We start from the raw sequence: 13,476 nt of genomic DNA on the forward strand, positions 1-13,476 counted from the left end.
GGACCCCAAGGTGCCATGAGACACTCAGCAAACAGCAGGTATTCACTGAGCTGTGTTTGCCTCTGCAACCAGAGGATGCATCCATCAGTCTTCTTTGGGACCTGTCCTAGAGCTCATCTGGTTCAGTCTCGGGTTGTTTTCTTTGAAAAACCCTGCTTGGACACAGTAGCCTATGCAGGACTTACCAGACTTTTTTGGGGAAGGCATGAGCCCATTTTGCCCAAGTTCAGCACAGAGCAAAGGCTTCCAAGGTCATGAAGGTCTCGACAACTTGGCACATTTTCTAAAGGGCAGAGCAAAATACTGGTTTTGTGTTGGTTTCAGCCTCTCACAGACCTCCCGGATCTCACCTTGCTGCCTTTATGACATGGTAGTTGACATTTGCCAATGTAGCATTGGTCCACAGATTGGTTTGTCATGCTGAGTTTGACAGAAAATGTTTCAGAAAAAGGTGTACAAAAATCCAGAAGGAACAGGTGCAGAATAATCTCTCTGTGAGGGTAATATCAGCCTAACTTCCACTAACTGGTATTTCTCTTATGCTCTTGCAAACTTTAAGTATATCCTGTACATTACTTATCCTGTCTAATTAACTATGAATGTTCCCATTATCTGTATCTAATCATTTTTTAAGTCCTGCTAAGCCCTTTGCTTCAATTATCTTTTAGCAAGCAGTCCTAATGGATAATTACACAGTGCATAAAGAAAATTTCCTTTAAGTCGTGGTTACACGTGTTGTTTCCCAATTTCACGTGCCGTCCCTTTTCTCTTCTCTTATGAGACCCATGAAAGGACTTTCCCAATTTACATTCCATTTAAATTTCCGATATTTTATCTCTATCACTTAGTCTCTCTTACTTGTCTCCTTCCTTACATGAGCTATCTCACGTTCTCATGATGCAGAGGTTTCTACATAATCCTCATGATTTTAGCTCATCAGCACAAAACCCCCATTTAGGCTTTGTTTTCTTTACTTTATTGTTCTTAGATGTGACTACCATGATTTGGCATACTGTCAGTTGGCATAACCATATTCTCCTCCATCTCCTTGTCTATCTTAGCACTGTTTGATTTTTACTACTGATGTTGCATGCTGAGGAAAGATTTTCATTACAGTTCAGATGGTGAAAAAAAATGCTTTTCCTGTATTTTGACAGAGACATTTGTTTCCAGAAGTCCCTAGAAGCTCTGTTTAATCCAAAATAGATAACATTATTTTTCATACATAGCTACAATTATAAAAATTCTGTGACAGGCTTTAACAAAAACACTTTGGGTCTCAGGACTGTGCACGTATCTATTAAGGAGGGTTTGGAATTTTTCAACATGACATTTTTATATCGAAATGTAACTTCTATTTCCCCCCTTCTAGAGAAACATTCAGTGGTAACCTTTCTATCTGTATTAAGTTCACATGAAATTGTGACAAAAATAAGTGTGGTTTTGTGTGTATTCACGTAAGAACAAGAGAGGGAGGGAGGGAGGGAGTTTACCAGTGCTATAGAGTTGAGTCTGTTTCCCAGGATGAAGAGTGCTGAGACTCAAGATGTTCTCAGTGCTAAAATCCATGGATGTATACTTGGATTTCCTGTCTATGAGGACCTCCTGGCATTTCCACAAAAATGTTAAAAGGATCCAAGCAGCTCAAACATCAAATTTGCATACAAAGTGAAATTCTCTCTTTTTTTTTCATGTCAGTCCCATCCCTTGGAATCTACTGTTATCCTGAGACTTTCAGAAATAGACATTTTCTTTTCAAAGGTAGCAATTATTTTTCCCTATTACATTCATCACAGTATTTTATAGTCCTGACTACTGGTCCAATTCATTTACTAGTTAATGAAGAACTGGTTTCTCTAGTTTTGATCTCATAAACATCCCCTAGAATATTTTTGAAAGAAAGATATAGCATGTACTGCCATCATATTGACAGGTGCAGAAACTGATTTTAGCAGTCTGTATCATTTCTACCCTTTTTTCTCATAGACCTCAGAACTTCTATCCCAAACCTAGTCACAGAACAGTGTTAGATCTCATTTATGAATGTTAGCTATTATTTGTAAGAAGAGTACAAACTTCTCCTGGCAACCTTCTTGTTTTTCTATTAGAGATACATTTCAATGATATTTTAATTTTTACATGCTTCAGGAACCAGAGTGACAAATCATTTTTTTGATTGCTTTTGCTTTGTGGCTGGCTGAATAAGAATTAAGGGAAAACTGGCAAGGTATGTGAGTTCATGGCCATTTGGTTAGAGGGCTCTACATGGAGAAACAGTACAGCTGTCAGCGGAACTGACATAATTCAATGAGTCTCTGCTGCCAAGACAGAGCTCAGCACCAGAGATGGCAAGAGTGTGCCCCAGACATATGATACCATTCAAATAGGAAGTACCCTGAGAGGAAAGGGTGGGAGGAGGGCAAGCAGCTGCTTAGAGTCAAGAAATTATAGATCAACAAGCATATATAGCTCATGACACTGGTTGTCTGGAGGTGGTCAAATGTTCATGGAGGTGGGTCTATTACAACGTTAATTTGCTTTTGCTAACAGCCATGCCAAAGATGTCTGCAAGTGGAACACAAAGCACTTTGAAGACCTAGTTGTACTGCTATGGAAACCTGAGGTGTCCCATGATTTTTCAGACACCTAAGCAGTACTTTACAAATACATTTACTGTGTGGGTTGTGTAGACTCTCTAATCCCCTGAACACGCCCAATCTGCATACTTAGGAATACTGAAGGAGTTTCCACAATGTTTTTTGAAGTTGTACTTGACAAAGAACAAGGACAAAAGCTGGTATTTATGACCCTACAGGATGTAAGGCACCTCCCTCTTTCCAAGGGTATTGTCACATGATGCAAGGCCACCATGAGCACGGGCTCAGCAGGTTTCACCTGGTGCATTCATGTAGTGCATGTTTGGTATTGCATTGTGAAGGTTTTTTTCACCTAGTAACAATACTACTGTTCAGCTCTGACCTGTCAGGGCAGTTCTGTGTGCAAAGATGAATGCCATGTTCCCTCTATTTCATGTTGGGATTCTGTCCCACAGCATTATTCTATAGCTCACAATAAACCTCTGCCCTCAATCACCCCAGATTTTGGCAAAGTGTGTCTTTATCATCTCAAGAGTGGTGGCTGTTGTCTCATCCCTATGAAAGCACAAATGCAAGCTTAAATTGACATTTGTCTTTCTAGAGAGGAGCTAATGAAGGAAGATTTCATCTTCACTGATGCTTTGCTTGCTGATCTCACTCTTGAAAGTGCTGAAAAGAAGACATGAGAAGATGAGTTTCTGGATGCTGCATATATTATAAGCAGCACAAAACTCGGCTAACTGGACTTCAGAAGCTGAATCAGCCAAGTGTTGGAGCTCTAAGCCCTCATGTAATTTGATAGGAACACACTGTCCTCTAACTTCAACCTTTTCAGGTGCAGCCGTACCTAATCCCCGTGTGAACAGCAAACCAGAATGTTGCAAGTAGACACAAATTCTGGATTTTAACCAACTCGACACCAGCTGGGTGCACTCAATATCTGCATCTGCAGAGCTAGAGGCCCTCTCAGGTGCAGATCTTCTGTCTGTGCTTCCTGTGGTTTTCCAGGCTCAAAGGTACATGTGCTGAGTTTGCCAGAGCACAATCTGCAGTTCTCCCAATTCCTTTTGCATGAACCCTTCTTGCCAGGGGTGAGCAAGTCACAGCTTTAATCCTTGATTAAATCTGGCAAAGTGACAGAGGAGAAAGCAACCTAAACTTAACTGGAATTTGCTGACTGCTGAAAATCATATACATATATTTATGCATATAATATTAAAATTCTAAATATTCTTTTGATATAGAGCACTGAAGAATTACTGAAATTTTCCTAGTGTGACTTTTGCTCTTTCTTTAAGTCTGGACCTCAGAGCTTAGAGAGTGAATCCTTTCTGCTCATGCTCTGCAAATACATCTGGAAGGTGTAATATTTGCTCAAGTATTTTCTGTATGAAGTCAGGGACTGCATGTTCTGGCTATCAATGAGCACTATTTTCCTATTGCTACAGTTTTTAAATAAGGAAAATGGAACAGGTGCAACCCAGATTTTGAGAGCAAAAGCTGGGGATTGCTGTGACATTAACACATGAAAGTATCCCAATTTTCTTGCTTAAATGATCCATTGTAAAAAAAACCCGTAAGACAAATAAAACTCTTATTTATTTCCAAGTAAGATAATTAAAAAGAACAATAAGGTAATGGCAAAGGAAAGATAGATGTAGCCATTGAATGGAAAAATGGCACGGAAAAAATCTACTATTACTCTTTCAGACATCCAAGGTGTAGGAGTCTTGGATGTCTGAAAGGTTCAATTTCCTCCTTTGTCTGGAAATATTTGAACACTTTTCTCTCCATAGGAAAAAAAATTCATGCACTTATTCAGGAAGAATAAAATTCTGGATGTTTAGAAGGAGTTTCTGCATGACTTCAGATAATAGAGGTCAGTGAATGTTTCAGGATCCCATATAGATAGGAATGTCTCAACTCTCAGCTAGAGAGACACATCACTTATTTCAGAGCATTCACTGCTTGTGGAGTTTGAGGTCTGAGTGCAAATCTGCTTAAATAGACAATAGAGCTAGAGGTCTTAATGCTGGATAAGGAGTCAAAACCAATCAAATGCCATTTCTTTTCCTTACTGTAAATATGTGAATCATTAAAAATATCAAAACTCTCTTTTTGTTCTCAGATACAGTTTCTTCATTTAAAAAAATTATTTCAGTTTTGAACTGTAGGTCTACTTGTGTGGGTAATGGAGGAATTTTTCCATATGAAATTTTTCTGTCAGTTATCCAGAAATGAAGACAGAATGAGCTCTTATGCCAAAATGGATGTTGCCTAGTTTTATGATCAAATACAAGTGATTTCTGGGAACACCAAACTTCTATAATTTCAAAGCAGCTGCTAGGCTTCTCTTGAAATAAAACAAAGTTAGCTATCTTAAGTACTACTATTCACCTGTAAACATGTACTATACTTTTGTTTACAAAAGAAAAAGCTATATGTCCTTTATATCATCATAAAGGACCCAATAAAGAGCCATGACAATAGCAGGGATGCCAGAAGTCCCAAGCAAGTGAAATGTTACAGTTTATGGGTTCTGGAGGATATTACTAGGCTTGTGTGCTAGTTGATGCCTGCAGCCTGGGCTCTTTCACTCATTCATTGACTAAACACAGCATGAGTCATTGACCTCTGTATTTACACACACACACATACGTACACACACATACACATATACATGTGCATATACCCACCCTGAACAGCATGGCTTCTAAAAACTTTTAAGCTGTAAACATTAATATTTTATTTGTACTAACAGCTACAGGCACATTTTCCTTCTAAGTATTTCATAATATCTCCTGAAAACCTTCTCCTGGCCTTTCTGATCAATGGGAATTGTTCTGCAGGCACACCCACACACGCACACACACATACGCAAACACACGCAGAGTAAACTGAAAATAGCAAATATGCCATTCAAGAAGGCTGTCATGGAAATAAAATTCCAGGGCACTGGGCAAGTATAACAAAACAACAAAAGGTTGTGCTTTTACATCAGCTGCCTTGTCCTAGCTCTCTTTGCTTGATACAAAAACAAACTCACAGAAAAAGAATAAGCCAAAGAAGGTGAAATAGCTTGTGAAATATTTGTCCATGTGACTCTTTCATTAGAGAAAATACTTAAAAAGATTATTTTCAAATGTGGAAATACTTTTCTTGGGAAAAAAAAAAGAAAAGAGTAGGCACCTCACCAGCTTTGATGTACTTCAGCTGAGGACTTAGATCAAACATAAAACCTTCAAGTGTCTTGTTTCACCTACGGTAGTGATGCATATTCAGCATGGATTAGGAACCACAGATTAAAAGGTATTTGTGTGCTTAACTCTTGTATAGTCAGGAGCTCATATACTTCAAGAAAATATGTAAAATTGAAATGAAAAGTCTAATAATAACTAAAAACACCCTGACAGGCATCTCTCTGCCAGTTTTAGCATAATTTCTGAAATTACTCCAGGGTAATTGGTTGTCCTGTCAATAGGAGCTGAATAATGTATTTGAATGAACAAGAGTCATAAAGTACCCACTGCACACACAAAGATCCAAAGAGAGGAGGAGCATGAGGGCTACTTCTGGGAGGAAGGAGGGGGTTTTGACCAAAGGTCTCATTGCTTCATCATGAGAAGAGAAAGAGACATGAAAGGCCAGAGTTGGGGTCTGCAGCCTCCTTGCCTAGCACCAGGTTGGCATTGCCCTCTAGCCTCAGCTTCTGCACAAACTCAAGCATTTAGTGTTGTTCTTACATGGGCATCCTCTCAAAACTGCCTAAGAGCCATGTGCAGCTGGCCAGGCTGGGGGAGAGAGAGAGGGACAGAAAAGAATGTTTCCTTTAGTAGGCGGCTCATCCTGTCTTCATTTAGTGTTCAGAGAGACTCCTGTCATCAGGCTGTGGATAGCCTACATGAAAAATTCCTGGTATTTTATTAGCTTGAAATCCTCTTTCTTTTTTTAACTGGTTAATGTATTTTTAAAAAAAGACAGATTTACAGAGGAAAGCTGCACTGTGTATTGGTCTTGTTAATAATGTTGCAGGTTTATACTTGAGCATTAATAATTGCTGTTGTTTATTGTTTATTTGCAAAATAGAGAGGACAACCCCTTCATGTCTCACAGGGGTGCAGTGGCACCTAATGAAATCTTGTGTTGCATTTTCAGCTTCAGGTTAAATGCTGTGCATATTGAACCAGCATAGCAGTTTCAAACATTTTTCTGGAATTCTGAAGGTTCTTATGGACCATTGTTCTAAAAGCACCCTAGGGCTGTGACAGTGAATGAGCAGACACAGGAGGTATAGACATAGATGGAAGAAAATTAAGAAAATTATCAGCTTTTCTCTTTTTGCCAAAAAGCAACACTTCTTTTATTTTCCTCTCTCACAAATCCAGATGCTATTGCTTCTGTCTCTCTTTAATAAATCTGAATGGGTATCACTGTTGTAGGTTCCAGTTTCTCCTACCAGGGTGTATCCTCTCTGGCTACCATTCTAACAACTGATAGATGGATGGAAGGAAACCTAATTTCTTACCCTGTCTAACATCTAGTCTGTGCATCACCATGGATTCACACCACACACCTACTCTCTTTTTCACTTTATTATGTTAGGTAACTAGTTGAGTCTACTCTATGCATTAGCTCAAGGGAGCAGAAAGAACAGTGATTATTCCTAAATAGGATTGAGGAATTTGGCAGACATTAACAACATCTGTAGTTATGCTTCTGTCCCCTGCTTGATGCTCAAATTTATGCTGCCTGTGACTGCCTGGAGGAACAGGAAAGCCTCCATGGCACACACCCAGTTTATATCTGGTCAGATAAGTTTCTGTGCTTTTACTATTTTGGCCACAGCAAGAAACATGAAGACTGTTGGGCAATTTCTGTAACTGCATGTTTCTGTGGAGCTATTAGCCAGCAAGGAGAATTCCTGCTGTTACAAATACAACAGGGGAAAGTGTGCTGTCAAAATGAATTAAACACAGCTCTGGTTTAATTAGCAAAGTGGATTGCACTGCTACTATCCAAGACTTTCAACTGAATATGCACTTTAAGTTGCATGATCTAAAATAGAAGAAGGCCTCTTCACTTGAGCAAATGAATATGCAGGCCCTGGCTGGAAAGAGCAGAAGCACAGCACCCCTGCCAGACTGCTCAGAGACCACATTTTACTCATCCTCACTTCAAGCCCACAAGAACTGCAACAAAGATGCCTTGAGGAGGGAGCTTGCTGCCAGTGGGCATGCTTAATCCTCAAGCCTTGACTGCAGAGGCACAGAGGCTTCATCAGGAGTCCCTTTGGTAGGGAGCCCCTCAGAGGATGCATAGACATTAGTGGCACAGGGATTGGGAAAAAGTCTAGCCTTAGCATGGAAAAAATATTATTAAAAATCATATAAGTACCTGTGCACCCCTACATTTGTCTACAGCATGCCACAGCTGCACCTTGGAAATGCAACTTTGCCCACCATTGACTTCTGCCTTGTGCCTTACTGAAGCTTTCAATTTTGTCCTTCATTAGGAATAAAATAGTGTCAGAGTCCAGGTTTCAAAGTTTTATATTGGTTCTTCCATAAGACTTGAATTGGGTGAAGGGAAGTTGTGGTTGAATATGTACTCTAAGAGTTCACTCTGATATGCTCTGATTTTACAATATGGACAGTATTTTGTACTGCCCTCTAGCAGGCAGTGCATGATTCAAGGATAGTAAGCATGCTTTGTTTTCCTTTTGCATCCATGAACTTACACTGCTATTCAAAAACATGAATAGCAAAATGTATGAGATACATAAAAAGCAGCAAAAAATTGTACTATTCATTGATAGAATGATAGGGAGTTGAGCCATACAAGCTCAACTCAACATGAAACTTTGGTCATGTGAGCAATTCAGATTAAAATAAAATCAGCCTTTCCTTTCTTAGTTCACCACTTCATGGAGAGCAATTAATGAGGCACAGTGTGCAAACATTCCTGAGTATCATTCATCACCTGGCTAATCTGCCTGCCAACCTGCACAGCCATACCTTTCCACTGGACATTTCCTCTCTCTTCCTACCTTCCCTCTCTGCCCTGACTAGATCACTTGTTTCAGGGAGTGGATATCATGGAAGGAAGAAAAGAAATTAATAAGATAAGGAAATGAAGGAATAGTTTCCTAAACAGTGCAGATGTATTAATTTTCACAAACAATCAAGGTATCAATGACCTTTCACAGTTGACTTTTTGACATCATCACCACAAAGGTTAATCCTAATGACTTCCTGTGTTCTATTTTAGAATTTCCTAATCCATCCTAGAACTCATTTTACAGATATACACAAGGACAGAAAACTTTTTGTATTGCTGCTGGATCAGGAAAGAATACCATCAACAGCAGAACAGAAACAATCTCTGTGGACATTGCACATGGCTTTTCCTGAAGTATAAGATATTGGTTGCTGCCTCTTAAAAATGATGCATTTTAATCTGACAACTTTTTAAAATCTCTCTGATTTCTCTGTAGTATAGTATCTTCATCATTTGTTTTCCTCACCTTATCCCCAACCAGGTTTTCTGAGAGAATAAATGAGAAATGGTTAATATTCAACTATAAATTCAGAAATAGTCTCACACTTGAAGGACGTTGTGTTTGATAAGGGGTCTGGAAGGAATCAGAGGAGGTTCAGCTGCACAAATGGTTATGTCAGTAAACTCCCACACCTCAGAGAAGCATCTGTTTATGTAGAATATCCCTTTATAGACAGGCTTACTTCCATTCCATAGACATCTGATAACATCCTACATTTCTGCATAGGAAATAAATGACTGTTGCAAACAATAGGAGAACGAGAAGGATGATGAGCAGATTACTTCTAAGCACATGACTCAATGCAGATAAACTACAGAAATCCAAATCAAGCAGAGCTCAATTTCTTATTCACTAATTAATAACAGGAATACCCACTGTCATTGGAAGCTAGTGGCTTTCCCCAGATTGTGGTACAACGTGGTAGGATGGGTGCTCAGGGAAGAGAAGGTAGCAGGCAGCTTCATAAGCTATGCTGGAAATGTGCTCCTTAACCTGTTCAAAATGGGAGAAGAAGAAAACAAGGGCACCAAAGATGACTGACCAGCACAGCAGGGCACTGAGAGCACAAGGAGTTTAAAACTGGATTTGCTTTGATTTATCTCTCCTATGGCTCTGCCAATCAACCAGCAGTGCCTGGCTGCCAGAAATTACTTCTTTGTGTCCTAGGTGGAGTAATTGAACCTCATTTGCCTCAGTGCACGTGTGGCTGGACTTTGCCAGCAGCTTCCTGCAAGGCCCTTGCCTATCAAGGGACTCTTCACCCCAGGTACTGCTGTTAACAGGGAAAAGAGAAGGCAGCATGCAATATTATTTCTCATCTGCCCTTCTGAACTCTGAACTGGCATTTACTCTTCCTTGTTTTGCAGAATTTCACTCAGGCCTGGATAATACCTCCTTATTTTATCCAAATATCTGACTATCTGGTTTCCTGTCAGCCTTTTGTTAGCCTGAAGATTCTTCTCACCTACATATAAATGGGACTTGATGATCAGTTAAGGATTAAACAAGTCTGATTGTAAGTATATTTGTCAGGCAAGGCATTTCAGGACATTTTGGTGCCTCATAGTCTGCAAAATCTCAGCAATTATTCATCTTGAAATATTGAAGTACCTTGTTTCCAAAGTAATGTATCAAAAGAGCAAAATCAAACAAACATCTCCTATTGATCATCACACAATATGTGTAAAAAGATATATTAAGCTTGAATATTTGTGCTTAATAGTTGAAGTAGATAAAACTCTTAACTCTGAGATAATCCCTCAGGTGTGAAGAAAAAATGTTGATGCGATCATGCAGCTGAACCTCAGGCAAACATCTCGTGATGATTCTTTGATGCTAATCCAACTGGAAGACATGAAGTAGTAAAGAGGAAATGCCAGACACTACATTGGAAAGTTTTAATTTCATGATATATTAATTATAATTCTAGCTGAAAGATTTGCTTTTAACATGTGTTTCCTAAACAGAGGTAGCAGAGTTGATTTAAACTAGAGCCCTTTCTTATGTTTTGGTGAAATAAAAAAATACAGTTCATTTTTTTTCCATTTTGTTCAGTTCCAAAAGCATCATTGAAACTGAGAAATTTAAAAAAGCACATAGGTCCAATGGGATAAGTTTACTGTCTCCAGTTACTTAGATTACTTTGGTTCAAGCTTTTCCATACTACAGGACTTTTGGGAGACATCATCTTGGATTGTTTACTGCCAAATAACAATAAAAATGACCCTCTTCATATAAATAAGAATAAAGGTTTGACATCAAACTTGGCCTTTTTGGACACAGTAAAATTCATCCACCTTCAGTGCAGCATTGTGTGTTCAGGGGAGGCATCTTACCAGTCATGTCCTTATTACTGATCTATGGGTGCTTCCAAGTTCCCAGGTCCAGATACCAACTCTTATATTGGTGTGGGTCAGATGCTAAAAAGAATTCCTACACTCAAATTCCTCAGAAGAGAAAGTGAACATAAAAAATAGATGAGGGATCCTGTATGTATTGCATCAATCTACAGTGTTACATCTCAGCTATAAGGTCAGAACACCAATGTAAAAAATCTTAGCTTGTGTCCCCTTATCCTCAGTGAGGAAAGAATTCTACATGGACACTGGGGCTGGAAACAGTTGTGCAGTTTTGAAGAGACTTCCCTGTTTGCCTCAGTTCCAGCATCATGGTTCAGTGTGATTTTGGTGCCCACAAGTTAAATTCCCCTTGGAGGAAGCTAAAATGAAATTATCATTTCAAAAGTGTTCCAGTGCTCCATGGAGACAGTGGATTTTGCGCCAGGGTGTGGGCCACATTGCCACTAGGTGTTATACATCTGTGCTGTGAGGAGGCTCCTGACTCTTCCACAGGTCACATAAAGCATCTCTTCTGACATTCAAATGAACAAATGTCATCTCTATCTTTCTATTTATCAACACTGTTATGCCTCAGCTATTTTTGCACATTTTGGACATTTCATCTTCTACAGAGGAAACCCTGGGCCCGCTACCTTTCCTTCTCGCTACCAGTCCAACCCTGCCACACTTTCCTTTTGCAGCTTCCAATCTTTGTGTGTCAAAGCATCAGACACCTGTCCATTCTCCTGGAAGATTTACAGACACTTGACAAAATGACATCTTTCATCAAACTGTGAGATGAAGAGGGGGAAACTTTCTTGGGTAGTTGAATAGGATTGTGGCAGTATCAGCAGGTTGCTAGCAGTGTTGCTTGAGATTTGAGAAGAGAAAGATGGTTTTTTTGAAGAAAACAATCACCCTGTCAGGACAGGGGAACATCTGTGTCCATCACTGACAACTTTAAAAGTTCTGTGACTGGGAGTCCACCACAAAGTTGGCTGCTTGTTTGAACCTCCTTAGCCCTGTGTCCCAGGGCCACCACGCTAGTGCTGACCTCCAGAGCCCACACCTAAACCTTGCAGGAGGCATGCAAGCATGTGAGGACATTCATAGAAGCTTCTGCTTTGGCCACTCCCACCATAAATTGCAAGAGTCACCTTCTGTCTGGGTCAATTGAAGCATGGGTGCAGTTTCATACTCATATCTCCATGCTGGGAAGAGAAGGGGTGAATACACACCTGCATTACAGGTGTGTATTTGTAGCTGTGGTTTACTGCATTGGTGATCTGACCACTTTGCAAAGTATTCTTCAAGGTCTGAAATCTGCCAGAGTTTTTTTTTCATGCAGCAACTGTCTCTACATCCAAAACTTTTCATCCAATGACACTCAGCAGGAGCACCTAGCTCAGTCCCGACATCCAGGAAAGCTGAGCAAAGAGCACTCTATGGTGATTCCTCCTTCTTAGCTTACTGAAAACTCACACTCTTGCATGGCCCCTTCCTGCAGGCACTGGATTATCACCTGAAGATGTAGATATGGTACCATTCACAATAACACTACTGCTCCCACGTCTGCCCTCAGTTATGGGACAGAAAAGCACATCCTGAAAGGCTTCCCTGTATTTAAAACACAAAGATGTTACTGGGTAGCAGCTGGCTACCACTCCTCTCCATCTTTCTTCCACATTCCCTTAAAAGGGCCAGGATCTCAGGAGCAGGAGAAGTGACAACAACAGCATCTTCTCCTTTCTTCAGAGCCTTCAAGCTCAGGTTTCTGGGAAGAGAATAAGGAGGAAAAAGGGACTTAGAGAGGAACCTACATCCAACAGTGTCAGGTAGACAGCCTGGTGGAGAGAGGAAAAGCTCTGGCCAGCACAGTGACCACTTGCCTCTTTCCAACAGTGACAGGCACTGTGTTGCCATTTTTGTTTGGCCACGTTTACCAGTTTTAACCAATATTGTCTCCACTGAGCTGTGTTACAACTGACAAGTGGCAGGGATTGGGTCTTTTTTCCCACTCTCTGCCTCTCTTCCCGGTCTTCCTTTCTGTGTCCTATCTCCTAAGTAGTTCTTTTTTGGCCATGTGGATTTTCCCACGAATTTCCCTACCACACTGATCTCCTTAGAATGGATGAAGCCTGTCAGCTCAGAAGATGATCACCTATGCTAACCCATTTCTGCTTAGATACAGGTGTTTCACCTTGAGCTAAAGCTCAGAGTCATCCTAGCATGTGCCATCTTTTTTTTTTCCCATAGGATAAGAGCAAGGTGCCTGAGAAGGGTCTGTGGGTTGTAGGTGTTGATGGCCCTTCCTAGCATGGGAAGGATATAGTGGTTCCTTGAATAACTGTGTCATTGTGGAAAGCTTGGCTCCTGAGAGTCCATGAGTAACAGGGGACTCCAGCTTTAAGTCACTCTGGGGGGACTCCAGCTTTAAGTCACTCTGGGGCAAGGAACCGGGGCAATTTTTGAGGCTGGAAGG

Source organism: Molothrus ater, chromosome 2 (genome assembly GCF_012460135.2).
Source record: "Molothrus ater isolate BHLD 08-10-18 breed brown headed cowbird chromosome 2, BPBGC_Mater_1.1, whole genome shotgun sequence".
NCBI lineage: Eukaryota > Metazoa > Chordata > Aves > Passeriformes > Icteridae > Molothrus > Molothrus ater.